This window comes from Diceros bicornis, chromosome 6 (assembly GCF_020826845.1).
Source record: "Diceros bicornis minor isolate mBicDic1 chromosome 6, mDicBic1.mat.cur, whole genome shotgun sequence".
Lineage (NCBI taxonomy): Eukaryota > Metazoa > Chordata > Mammalia > Perissodactyla > Rhinocerotidae > Diceros > Diceros bicornis.
In genome coordinates this window covers 33,414,453-33,428,740 of record NC_080745.1, presented here as the reverse complement: position 1 = coordinate 33,428,740, position 14,288 = coordinate 33,414,453, and the positions used below count along the sequence as shown (strand labels likewise).

Below are 14,288 nucleotides of genomic sequence, written 5' to 3'. Positions count from 1 at the left end.
GAAGAATCTTATAAAAATATACTCGGAAAAACAGACAGAAAATAGATTAAAATAGACATCTGAAAATTAGTGATTAATACTTTACAAGCTTCCATTTCTATTACTTACTCCCCAGAAATCTTACAAAAGCGTCTTTTCCCAAAATGTTAACAATATGCTTATAGAGTCCATTTCTGTTGTTGGTATAGATATGCACAATAGGACATACTGTTCTATTTGACGTTTCATATCAATGTTCAATGCCTTTTTATTTTATAGTTGTTGATTACTAATTCTTGGGTCTCACCGTAGTTCCAAAATAAAGTAACTATGATACCTGGAATGGAAAACATCTAGAGAAACTAACTTTTGTTGAACACACTCTACATAAATGAGGAACAAATTCCCATATGTACCTGTATTTCTTAAAGACCATTCCTAACACAAAGGAGGTTATATATACTTTTAATCTCTGACCACAATCCATTCAGGCTAGGGCCCATTAGTCCACAACAGAATACCTGGAACTGGCTTTAGCAGCCCTCTCCTCCTAATAGATGGATTATAGCTCTGAGGCCCAGATATACTTTACCTCAATGTCATCGCTCCCAAGGCTCTTCTGCAAAAATTCCGTTTTTCTTTAACCTAGTCTCCCTCTTCCCTTTCTAGCCTTCCAATTCCGTCTTTTTCCTAATGCCAGATTCAAAGTTGTCAAGTTGAGGAAAAGATATACGAAATAAAACCACATATACTAGAAGAGGGAAAAATGAATTCATGGTTGCAGAGGAGGTGAATCTAGCTATGGGTTTCCATTCAGCACTTATTTAGATTTAACATCAAGTAAAATATTAGTAACATATTTGCCTACCATGTAACTTGCATGTCCTATTTCTCCTATGAAACATTTCTTATCACTCCTTTGATTCTCCCATAGTTTACTGGGCACATTACAAATGCTTTTAAAATTAAATTGAGTGAAATGACTAAGTTAATTACTACTAACCAGGAACCCTACATTATTTCACCTCTAGATGTTGAAAATATTTCTAATATCTTGGTAGTATGCTATTAAATTGATTTTTTTTTCCCTTCTATTACTTCAGAGTCAGTGTGACCAATAATCAGGGAAATAATATGAAGTAATATGAAGTATGAATCAGAGAGCAGACAACCTGGGTCCAAGTCCTAGTTCTGCCGCTTACTGTATTCTCGGGCAAATTACTTGACTTCTCTGAGCCTCAGTTTCTTCATCTGTAAAAGGGTGATGATATAAAACTACATCATAGCATTATTTTAAGGATCTAATTATATAATATATGAAACAACACTTTATAAATTATAAAGTGCTTTAGTTGTTATCAGGTAGATTAAAAAATCTTTTTAGAGCGCAGTCCAATCCTCCCAGAAAATTCTTTGAGGGGGAAGAAAAAATTACTGATATAAGGTTTTATTGTCACATGTTTCTTTTCCTAAAAAAATGCAGATATAAAGAAAACGGGGTAAAGTTTACTGTAGCTATACAGGTGGATAAAATAAACCACTAAATTACAGCCTTCTCTCTTCACACTACTTATAATGGAGAAACAACTCAAATGCCCAACAAGAGAGAAAGGCTGAGTATATTAATTTGATATGTCATAATATTACTATTTAAATGAAAAAACGTAAACGACCAAAACATGGACACATTCATATGAAACACTAAGCAGGAAGAAGAAGAAATCCAAGATAGTTCTCATTCACTGATAACAACTATGCAAAAAGCATCAATCTCTAAACTATATTTTTTGCCAATAACCAACCAAATACACTAAAAGTCACACTGATCATCCAAAGAAACATGAGGGAAAGGAATGTTTTTCATTATATCAAGTTCAAAAACTGCTGGAGTAACCTTAAAGAAGTCTTGAGTTTCATCAGTTTTTATTGAGGCACAATATATTTGGCTAGAGGAAAACTAATGAGAGGATAGCTTCAATTTATACAAATAAATTTCATCGAGAAGAAACACAAATAAAGCTTTAACTAGTTTCACAAATACACATACACACTTTATCTCGCTTGTCTCCTATATATTCATATTCATACACACACACACACCCCATTACGATTTGATTATAAGATTCAAGATCCCACCGTAAGAAGAGCAATAAAATTTAATGCCAAGGGCCTGTGCAATTTATTTCTGTTTATCTTCAAGCATTTTCCACTTTCAGAGTAGAACCAAAGATATGTTAAATTATATTGGGGGGGGCAGGGATGGCCAATATGATGTCTCATTCACTAAACAATTTAGCAATTCAACAATTCTCCTACCAACCTATTAACCCCTGTAAAAACTCTTTTAGCAAAAGTTCATTAGGGTGATCTATACACTCAAGTCCAGTCAGACCTACAAAGCCCAGCTCAATTTTCAGAAATATTCAAGAAATACTGCCTCAAGATACCTAGATATCCTTAAAGATTAACTTCATATCTCATTTATTTCTTAGTTCTTATAATAGAATTTATAGATGCACTTATGAGGGGATCTGCAAGTGGCATATAAAATTCCAAACAGATGTGTGTACTTGCATTTTTTGACCCTGAGTCCACACCTCCTATCAAATTCTCAATAGATTTTATGACCTCAAAATAGGTTGAGAACTGCTACTATGTTATCTCACAGGGCACATTTTTCAAATCTAAGAGCAGTGATTATACCCTAGTTGATAATTAATTCCTAAATAAAATAAGGCATTCCTTCCACAGAAATGAAGGCTCACAAGCTTTATGGCTGCACCTCTGCAATAAAAGCAGGAATTTGAACTTAAGTGCCCTATGAAAAATACTTCTTGTCAAAATACAACCCACTCTGCAGTATTAGAAAAGGTTAACATCTCCTTACCAAAAAGCCAAGATTCACCTGCAACAACCTGGACTACCTAGGTGACATAAAACTTTTTTTTTAAAGTCTTTTGCACTGTCTAAATTTTTCTGCAATAATTAAAAGCTGTATACATTTTTTAATCTGTTTTACTACCTTAGTTACTCTGACACAAAATGGGAAATATGATTACCTGCTTACCAAAGTCCTCACTTTCAGTACCTCAAAATAAAACTCATTTTAAGATGTCAAAGGAAACAGCATTATCCATCTAAAAAGAGACAAAGTAGTCCTTTCCCTAGTTAGTCTATGTTAAATCTGTAAGAAGCATTTGCTCCGCTATCTAAAATACAGGCATAATGTTTCAAAACCAAACTGTCATGACTTCTAAAGGTAAGTGATAAAACCTATGCTTCCCACAGAAAGGAAAAGGTAAAATTTGAAGTTCATATTTAAGATTCTGAAATTACATTTCACAGGCTAAAAGCCAAAGTTAAAGAAAAATCACGGAATGTCTATTTAAATTTCAAATCAAGGCAAAGCATATTGAAGGTTGTTCACTTTCAGCTTCTTGAATATTTCCTGCTTAAGGTATCCATTTTCTCCATAGAAACTTGATCGGAAAAATCCCTTTAAAATGTTTTGTAAGTTAAATTTCAACTTTCCTGCCATGCAGACTGAATATTTCATCTGATTATTTTAGGAAAAGACCAGCCTCATTCATAAGCTACGCCTAAACCTAAAAGGGGAAATACGTTTCTTCCCAAAACCTTTGGGAAAAAAAATGAGCAAAAAGTTGATGAAAGAACAGTGCTGCCACGTCTCTTCCCCTCCCCCACTCACGTAGTGGCTATTTCATCCCCTCTGAGTGCATTCCAAGGGAAAGTCGAAGAGCCACAGCTCTCGGAGAAACCAGAAACAGTTAAGTTGACACTGGCAAGCCTCTTTGGCCTTTCAGATCAATTCCTAAAAGGAGATCTAGCTGCTCCTTCATCCCTTTCTTAAAGCAAACAGTGCAAAATTCCAAGAGTCTTCTCTACTCTATCCGGAATGCATAAGATGTTAGTGTCTAAAAACTGAATTGCATTTAATACGTTCGATTACTTAGGAGAAACAGTCTCATACTTATGGTACCATTCTTCCTGCCCCTTAAAACATACAGCTGGGGACCATTCATGTAATCCAACTCCAAGTTCTCACACAACCATGGAATTCGTTCTACTGATGTGGACTTTTAAAAGCAGCAAACTCCCTGGTGAGAAAGAGGGGGTGGGGGAGAAGCTCATGTGCCTTTAAAGAACTTAGGTGGAAGAAGAGGGAAGGAAGAAGACTAGCTTCCCCTACGCCTGGGTGATCTGACAGCCGACTTCCTCAACCCGCAGCCCGAACCTCGCCGCCCGGGGCTACGTCTAGCTGCTCCAGCAGCACCGATGCGCCCAACAGATGAGTTAAGTCTGAACTTCTCCGGGTAGGTCGACTTCCCAGACCCACGCCTCTTCGACAGGGCAAACATGCCTGGAGTGCTTCAGCTTCAGCTCTAAGCTTTAAAATCCGCTCTCCATTACCACATGCTAACTCTCTGCTGCTATAGAGACCAAAAACCCACGCCCCACCCCCGCGTTACCCTCAGCTTTGTAAGGAGGACCAGGTATGAGAGAAGCTCGGGAAAAGCAACAGGGTGATTCCTCCGCGGGAAGGAATATTCAAGAAAGTCCGAGTCCCCGGGGCGGGGACAGAGGCTGCAGCAGCGCTAACGGTCAGGGGCGCTGACCAGGGAAGAAGTGGGAAGGGGAGCACGGAAAAGGGCAGAAGGACCTCTGGGGCAGCCCAGGGTGGCGGGGCGCAGGGCGAGGGGCCGAGTCTCCAGAGAAGGTACTGAGGCTGCTGTGGTAAACTGGAGAACCCCCCACGCTCAAGCCATCCCACCAGAGGGGGCAGGGACCGGACCAACACAGCCGTCCGGGAAGGGCCACGGCTGCCCAAGGGCCTCAGCCTCAGTCCCCAAGATCGGGGGAGCATCTTACCTGCGAAGTGCGATGGGAGGGCGGCGCGCTCTTCAGTCCCCTGTCGCCTGCACACGGGCCGCCTAACTACTCCCTTCTCGCAGCCCTCTGGCGGCGCGACTGGGCAGCAGAGGGAGCCAATTAGCCCTTTTATAACCTCTAGGCCGCGACAGCAGCGCTGGGGAGGTGGCGACTGCAGCCTTCGCTACGTGAGCTCGATCACACCAGCGCCCCGGCGACTGCGCAGGCGCCCAGCCCCGGCCTCTCTCCCGCCCCCACCCGCGGCCCACATCCGTACTCCCCACCAGCCCAGCGAGCCTAGGCCGAGGGGCGGGGCTGGCAGACGGGCCTGGGATGTAACGCGCCTGCGCAGGGCTTTCGCCGCGCCACCGTTACCGTGGTTACCTCGGGTTCGACCCGCTCCCTTTCATCAGATGGTTTAGTGCCTTAATTTCAGGTTTAGCGACGAAGCCACCAACAATGAAATATCTTAAATATGAGAAGAGGAACACTGGAGCGTGGAAAATAAAGCAGAAAGGAAGCCTCGAGTGGGAATACAGTGCTTCCAGGCTTGGCATCTCAGCGGTCTTGGCCCTGAGGCTTTTTGCTTTACAAACCTCCCTCTGTCACCTCTACTGTCATTTTGTACGAATGTGGCTCTATCTCCTACCTTTATACTTTATCAGTAGATAATGGCCTGCGCAGTCCGGGGACAGATTTTCTGGGTTCAATTCCCGGCTTAGTCCCGTAAGTAACGTTGGTCATTAACCTCTCTCTCTATCTCAATTTCCTCATCTGTAACATAGGAATGTCGGTAGGTACCTCATAGGATATTGTGAAAATTAAATGAGCTAATGTATGTAAAGCATTTAGCATATACCTAGCACACGGAAAGGACTTAATAAATATCAGACTGTGTTGTAGCATATAAGGTACCCAATGTTGTGTTTGGTCTTAGTCTAAGATTTACCTTAGTCATTATAATCTTAAAAAAAGAAAGCCTAAGTATCAGGGAGCAGACGATGAAGGAGATACTTTTCCCATTGTCAGTAAAAGGGAAGAATGACTTCTCTAAGATTTGTTATTCATTAAAAATTGTTTTCAGGGCCGGCCCCGTGGCTTAGCGGTTGGGTGCGCGTGCTCCGCTGCTGGCGGCCCGGGTTCGGATCCCAGGCGAGCACCGACGCACCGCTTCTCCGGCCATGCTGAGGCCGCGTCCCACATACAGCAACTAGAAGGATGTGCAGCTATGACATACAACTATCTACTGGGGCTTTGGGGGAATAAATAAATAAATAAATAAATAAATAAATAAATAAAATTTAAAAAAAAATTGTTGTTTTCAAATTTTTCCGTGTATGCTAAAAAGCATAGCAAAAATTAACGTTTGACTCTTATGTGGGAGGTGAGGTTGATTACATAGATACAGAAATAGTCAGAGGGTTCTTTGGGACCCCTAGGCAACCGGAAAGTAGATATAGTGATGTCTAAAATCAGCAGTTCTCATGTGGTCAGAGGATCCACAGGATCAAAATGATTTCATTCTAAGACTTTATTTGCCCTTTCAATCTAATGAAAGTACACTGGGGTTCTCCAGAGACTGCATGTCCTGTGATATTGCAACAGATTGAATGCAGAAGGAGATATGAGAATCTTCTATTAGGCTAGACATTAAAGAGATTTGCAGAAATGTAAAGTAATACCACTCTTCTCACTAAATTCTTTTTGCTTTGGAAAATATAGTTATTTTTCATTAAAAATATGTTAACATGTAACAGATTTATTATTGTTTTTAAATGAATTAATAAACAAATTTTTTACATGTTTGTTTTAACTCCTAATACAGTAAATGTTGATAGATATGATCCACATAAAAGCTTTTTGGAGTCCTCCGTACTTTTTAGGAGTGTGAAATGGTCATGAGACCAGAGTTTGAGAACCACTAGCCTAAATAAATAGCAGGGAGCCCTTTGACACAAGAGGCAAAGATTTCTTCCTGTTAGAAAAGCTTTGCCTCAAATGGAGCTGTAAGCAACATATCTACTGGCCCTATATAGAGCTGACTCTGAAAATTGACAATTCACCCTATAAATAAAGTGGCTCCAGACCTTGAGAAAGATTTACTGTGAAGCTAAGAAAACTTCAGCTTCAGGGGAATTCATTGCAGTAGCCCTTTACAAGGCCCTGGAAGGGGCCCTAGCAGTATGTTCACACAGTCATACACTTTTGTAAAATTTGTACAAGTAAAAATTTTAACTGCAATCTTTAAACTGCTAATTCTTTCCTCACTGATTTCTCCTCTGTCACACTTCTCCTTGTCTAGTGGTGTTGGAGTAGCTAGCAGGCATTTTTAAAATTTAGCTGAAGGGAAATTCAGTTTGAATACATTTGGTTTGAGTTTAGTGGGATATATTTTTGTAATTCAGTCACTTCCATATGTTGTTAAGATATTGCCAGCTGTCCCACTGTAAGAATGGCATCCAGGAATGCTCCTACCACCCATTGTGCCAACTCACCCACCACTGTAAAACAAAGGTGCAGGGCCAGACATCTTATAGCTATTTGAATGTGTCCTATGCAATGGCATCACAGATATATGGATAATAGAGGAGAAGCAAAGCTGAAACTTAGGGAGCCTGAAGCTAATCTGTGGGAAATCCTCCCAATTATTGGATGTGTAAAAGTTCAATGAAAGATTTAGTGCTTATCAATGCTTAGCCAATAAAAAGAAGATTTCTGTCAGAACTTAATAAGGATATCCACAACAAACTAGTTAGAGTGTCATCAGTTTAAAGAAAACTGATGTGCCCTGAACTCTTTTAAGTCATATATTAAATAACCGTATTTGAGATTTTCCCAAATGTGACAACAATCCTAAAAATTTACATGACATTATCAGTAATGAGTTGTGAAGCTGAAAGAAACTTCTAACCTATCCCTATCAATATCATTTGGTGGCCTGAAAAGGATATTTCGTATCAAATCTACATATGACTCCTCAATCTGATCATCCCTGCTTGGTTAGAATGAAGATGAGAGACACCTCGGGGAGCAGAAAAAGAATGACATGACTCCCCTCTGAAAGGTCTAACATTAGAACAGAGCTGCTCTAGCTGCACTGTAAACCTCCAATAAATCTCTTCTTGCATCTGAAAAAGTTGAATGTGTCCATCAATTAATAAATATTTCTTGAAGAAAATATTAAAAGTCGTATATTCTCAGGAAAAGACTATTACATAGCTATGGTAACAACTAACAAGCAGAGGTGATTTTAACTCAATTAATAGATCAATGGCAACTCCACCTTGTGAACAAGCCTCTAAAAAACCAGCCATTCGGTGACAGCCTCCCACTTTTTAAAGTTACCCAAAGCAACAGCCTTGCTCTAGTTAACACATCTCTGAAAATCAGCCAAATGTCAACAGTCTCTCCACCAGAGTAATCATGCTTCCACAGCTGATGTCAACCCACTCTCACCTTTGAAAGTCAGCCAATCCCTGAACTCCACCTTTCACAAAATACTATGTAAGATCAGCAGAGAGATGCGTCTGCTGCATAGTGCTTCTACACATAGGAAATAATAAATCAGCTTTTTATTTCACGTTTTGAATGATAGTTTCTTCTTTGACACTGAGCACCTGTGTGCCCAACAAAAGGGGAAGCCAAAATAGAAGACATAAACCCTGATATTGAAGGCAGTTTTAATCAAATTGCATTCACACATATGAAACAATTAGAAATCATTTGAGACAGTGGATAAGTATTGAACTGTGTTGTGAGGATTATAAAATACTACATACTTTACTTGAGAGTTAGGAGAATGAATAAAGTTGAATTTGATGAAATAGGTAATAGTGGGTAGGTTTTTTAGCAGGGGATTAAGATGATGGAAGCCATATTTTAGAAATATTATGGTATGTAAATTAGAAGAGAAAAAAGCAGAGTGTAGATTAGTAATCCAAGATTCATTGAATAAATATTTATGGAACACCTACCTACTGTGTCCAAGGCACTGCCTACTGGGCTGTGGAAGAACAAACTCTAATTAGACAGTCTCTGCTTTTAAAGAGTTTATAATCTTATTGGATAGAGTTAAAGCCTGCACTTATGGCGGTGGGAATTCATTCATCCAATAAATATTTGCCTATATGAGCCAAACTATGCTAAGTGGTGGGTATGTGATTTCTGCTGTCATAGAACTTGGAGCCCTTTGAAGGAAACCGACAGTGTACTAAATAAATAAATATCGATAAGTGTCATAAAGGAAAATAACAAGGTGCTACGGAAAAGAATAATAACAAGGTGCTATGGAAAATAATAATAGGAAGGACATAATTTAGATTCATAACACAAGGAAAGTGTCGCTGAAAAAGTGACATAAACTGAGACCTGAGGTAGCCAGATGAAGTGTATGAATAAGAGCCTTCTAAAGAGAGAGAATAGCATGCGTGAGGATCGTGTGGCAGGAAAAAGCTTGGTGCATTTGAGAAGCTAAAAGAAATTCAGTGTGATTGTAGTGCAATAAGCAAGGGAGAAACTGGTATGATTGGTATGCAAAGGCTAGATCATGCAGGGCCTGTTTAGTACTGTAACAAGTACAATGGGAGGGCATTGAAATATTTTAAACAGTGAAGTAACATTACGTCATTTACCTTTAACAAAGGAAAAATGGAATGTAAGAATATGAGTTTTCCATGTCACATGGAGGTGGGCATTGGGACTAGGAATGATAGGGACTTCCTCCTTAATCATGAGTAGGGACGTGAAAGTCAAGAGATGAGATATTCTAGAATGTAGCTGAAACTGGAAACCATTCCAGTCACTAACATCGTGTCACTATGGCATTGAGGAAAGTGGCTGCAAGGGGGTAGCCAGACCACCTACATCATGTGGCCTCAGTGGGGATGCTCACTTTGGCAGGCAGAATAACAGCCCCTCAAAGAAGTCCACATCCTAATCCCTAGAAAATGTGAATATTTTACATTGCAAAAGAACTTTGCTGATGTAATTAAATTAAGGACACTTATATGGGGAGATTAGCCTGGATTATCGAGGTGGGCCCAATCTGATTAAATGGGTTCTTTAAAGCTGAAAACTTTTCCTAGCTGTGATGAGAGAAACAGATGTGAGGATGGAAGCAGTCAGATATTTGCTACATTGCTGATTTGAAGATAGAGAGAGGGGGCCATGAGCCAAGGAATGTGGGAGGCCTCTAGAAACTGGGCAAGGCAAGGAAATGGATTCTCCTCTAGAGCCTCCAGAAAGAAACACAGCCCTGCCAATATTTTTGATTTTAGCCCAATGAGACCCATGGCAGAGTTCTGACCAACAGAATTGTAAGATAATAAATTTGTATTGTTTAAGCCATCAAGTTTGTGGTAATTTGTCATAGCAGCAATAAGAAACTAATACACTCACTTATATGACCATGACTGAAACAATGGCTGAAGACTATGACATTTCTCAAGGATCTGAGTAAATTTCCTAATGTTCTCTCCTAGAGGTGAGTGTAGTAATTAGGATTGACCCCTTACACTGGATAAGCATTCTTGAAATGACGAGGATTATCTGAGGAAGAGGACTACAGAGAGGAAGACAGATCTTCTCTCAGTAAGCAGTATAGGAGCACTGAGACCTTTAATTTTAATATTAAAAGGCATATGGGGCCGGCCCTGTGGCTTAGCGGTTGGGTGTGTGTGCTCCACTGCTGGCAGCCCGGGTTTGGATCTCGGGTGCGCACCCACGCATTGCTTCTCCGGCCATGCTGAGGCCACGTCCCACATACAGCAACTAGAAGGATGTGCAACTATGACATACAACTATCTACTGGGGCTTTGGGGGAAAAAATAAATAAATAAATAAAATTAAAAAAAATAATTTTAAAAGGCATATGACCTCATTTTGTACCCTCCAGCTGGTAACGGAGAACATATTAGTTATATAAAAATTGTGGCATGGTCTCTAGTTTGGAAAACTGTCAGAATAGTGGTATCAACAACCAGGGCCAGCCCCCGTGGCTTAGCGGTTAAGTGCGCGCGCTCTGCTGTTGGCGGCCAGGGGTTCGGATCCCCGGGCGTGCACCGAGACACTGCTTCTCCGGCCATGCTGAGGCCACGTCCCACATACAGCAACTAGAAGAATGTGCAGCTATGACACACAACTATCTACTGGGGCTTTGGGGGGAAAATAAATAAATAAAATCTTAAAAAAAAAAAAAATAAGGAAGCTGGAAAAGTGAGCAGAATTTGTAGAGAATCTGAAGAGTTTGATTTTGAATCTTACTGGATTTGAAATGACAGGGGCTATCACAGACTTCAAACTTAGTCTGCCAATTAATAATGTTCGTCAATATTAAGCAGATTTCCATATCACAACAAAAACTAATATAAAGGCTAAAATTCTGACTTTCTATCTACTTGCAGTTCTAATTTAAGATTAATCTGTGATTTCTTTGGATTTACCTCTGCTCAACTTGAGTCGATCACACATTAACTGCACATATCTTTCTGCTGTTGGTTGGCAAGGCAAGGATACCTCCCCATGGTGTTCATTAGCATTGTTCACCAAATATGTCTAGGGCTTTTTTCTTCCCAGACAGAAGGTCTGCTCTTCCCCACCTTCTTTGAAGTTAGTTGTGGCCAACTAATTTGCTTTGGCCAATGAAAGTGACATATTTGAAAATCAGAATGTTTTTCACCATGTTCCCTTCCCACTGTTTCAGTTACCATGGAAGCCCATGTCAAGATGAAGCCCTCATTAGTCCGGGTCTCTGAGTTCCTTCAATGAACAAAGCCCCAAACTCTCCACTGCCTTGACAATCTTCACTGGATATATAACTCAAGTGAAAAATAAACTTCTATCATGTTACTCACTAAAACTTAAGAGTTGTTTATAACTGCAGCATTACCTAGTCTATCTTAAACTATATACTGCCTAAACAAGGAAAATCAAGCTTTTCCTTTACAAAACCTGTTACCAGAATTGGACTTACTGATTATATTTGTACCTGGAATGGACACTGGGGGTTGCCTACCTAGTGTTCATTCCCCTCCCTCGCCAACCTTATTAAAACTTCCCAAATTGCCCAGCATTTCACTTTAGGTGTGACTTCTACTTCTTCTTAGAATGTAGAAAACTGAAAAGAATTTTGCTCCCACCCTTACAACAAGAAAAACGCCAGATAATCTACAAAATCATAAATTTTCTTAACCATATCAGACTGAGGTTGCAAGGCAACCAAGTAACTTGAGTTCCAAGAAGAAATGGGACACAAAGTTTAGAGCTTTGGCAGAGTAAGAAAATCTCAGCAAAAATTTTAAGGAATTGTTAAAGGCCAAGTGTAGGCTAGCATGTCAGTTGGGAGCCTCAGACACAAGGGGAGATGGCACTTGCAAGTTCTTTCTACAAGCTAAGTGGTGCTCAGATGAAAGACTGGGGGCAGGGCAGGAGATCACAAAGAACCCCTGAATGGCGCAGGCATAAAGGAGGTAATTGGCGACTGTTAGGAGTTGGACATAAAGCCTCCCCCAACCTTTTTTCCTCAGACTCTTCTTTCCTATGAAGCAAAAGCTTTAAGCCACTGGATAAGAAGCAGCAAACCCTTTGGCCCCCAGGGCAAAGGCAAAGATCCCCTGTGGAGGGGGGACGAATAGAAGAAAAGCCCTCTATCTTTGGAGGAGAGGCAGGAAACCCTCTTGGATCCTGGATCCTACACTGATAGCAAGATGTGGTCCACTATTGCTGAGGGAGGAGCAGGAAACTCTTGCCCAAGACCAACCATAGGTGAAAAGCTGAGTTGGCTGCCATAGGGAGGAGACATTGAAAAAGTCTCACCTCCCCAGGCCCAGGCACACAAGGCCTGCCTAAGACTGAGACTGGACCACGACAACAAAGAATCTCCACCACAGACTCAATCTAATGCTGAATGTGGAGAGAGAAAGCCCCTCTGTGGCATAAGAACTCAGGGACAATTGAAAGCCAAGTGGGGAGCAGGAAAACTGAGAAAAACTCTATGGCACCCCAACCCCCACACTAAGCACAAGGAAACAGCACCCGCCTGCTAAAGGAATTTGATGTCTGTGATGTAATAAAGGTAACTATAGCAACAACAAAGCCCCAGCCCAGCTCAACTCCTAACTAGATTTATCCAACCCCCTACATTAACAACCTGGCAGAAGAAGAGGTGTGTTCATTGCCAGGTGTGGATATTACTTACCAGAAAACAGTATTGTTCTACATACAATATTGAGAATTCATTAGAAAACCATGAGAGAGCCAGCCCTGATGGCCTAGTGGTTAAAGTTCGTTGCTCTCACCCCTTTGGTGGCCCAGGTTCATTTCCCAGTCATGGAACCATACCACCCGTCTGTCAGTTGCCATGCTGTGGCGGCAGCTCACATAGAAGAACTATAAGGACTTACAACTAGGATATACAACCATGCCATGGGGCTTTGGGGAGAAAAAAAGAAAACCATGAGATACACAAAATAAACAAACAACCCATTGTCAAGAGATAAAGTAAGCAACAGAAATGGACTCAGAGATGAGCCAGATGTTGGAACAATTATCAGATAAAGACTTCAAACTAGTGAAAAAAAAGTGGACAACATGCATGAACAAATGAGGAATTTCAGCAAAGAGATGAAAACTATAAGAAAGAGTCAAATGAAAATGCTAGGGGAAAAATTCCCATGATATTCAGAGATGAATAATTCTCTTTGGACTCATTGGTGTACTCAACGCAGCTGAGAAAAGATTAAGTGATCCAAACCAATATACACAGAGAAAAAAAAAAGTGAAAAACAAATAGAACATCCAAAAGCTATGGGACAATATCAAACAATCATACATACGTGTAGTTGGAATCCCAGAAAAAGAAGAGAGAGAAAATGGGGCTTTAGAAATACTTGCAGAAACAATCACAGAAATCATTCCAAAAATAATAAAATACGTCAAACTGCAGATCCAAGAAACTTACTTACCCCCAAATCGGGGGTGGCCCTTTGCCCTGATAAGCCTGATTCACATCAGTAAAGTGACAATCTGTCTTGCCACAGTGATTGGTTTAGGGATGAGCACTTAACCCAGGTCCCAAATAATTCACGACATTCCTTTGACCTCAGAATTGTTTGGTTAGGGGCTCAGAAAGTAGAAAGTAACATAAATTGATCCAAATAGAGTGAAAACCAATACTTTTGCTTCATGGCTGAGGGCAGACATACTCCCTGGATAGGAGCAAAAAAGTAAACAGCCCTAAGATCTTCTGGCAGACGTTTTTCTTTCTTTCTTTTTTTTTTTTTTTTTGTGAGGAAGATCAGCCCTGAGCTAACATCCATGCTAATCCTTCTCTTTTACCTGAGGAAGACTGGCTCTGAGCTGACATCTATTGCCAATCCTCCTCCTTTTTTTTTTCCCCAAAGCCCCAGTAGATAGTTGTATGT

At 40.5% G+C, this 14,288-nt stretch overlaps 1 protein-coding gene across 3 annotated transcripts in view; it reads right to left on the bottom strand.

Moving 5' to 3' along the window:
- P4HA1 (prolyl 4-hydroxylase subunit alpha 1) overlaps positions 1–5,001 on the bottom strand; it is an 88,426-nt gene extending 83,425 nt beyond the window's left edge. The window contains exon 1 of one of the 3 annotated variants that reach the window (XM_058543214.1): positions 4,870–5,001. The gene's annotated coding sequence lies outside the window, so the exon portion shown is untranslated. The remainder of the gene's footprint in view (positions 1–4,869) is intronic. The other 2 variants (XM_058543215.1, XM_058543213.1) reach the window with 2 other exon arrangements.
- Between the last annotated feature and the right edge of the window lie 9,287 nt (positions 5,002–14,288).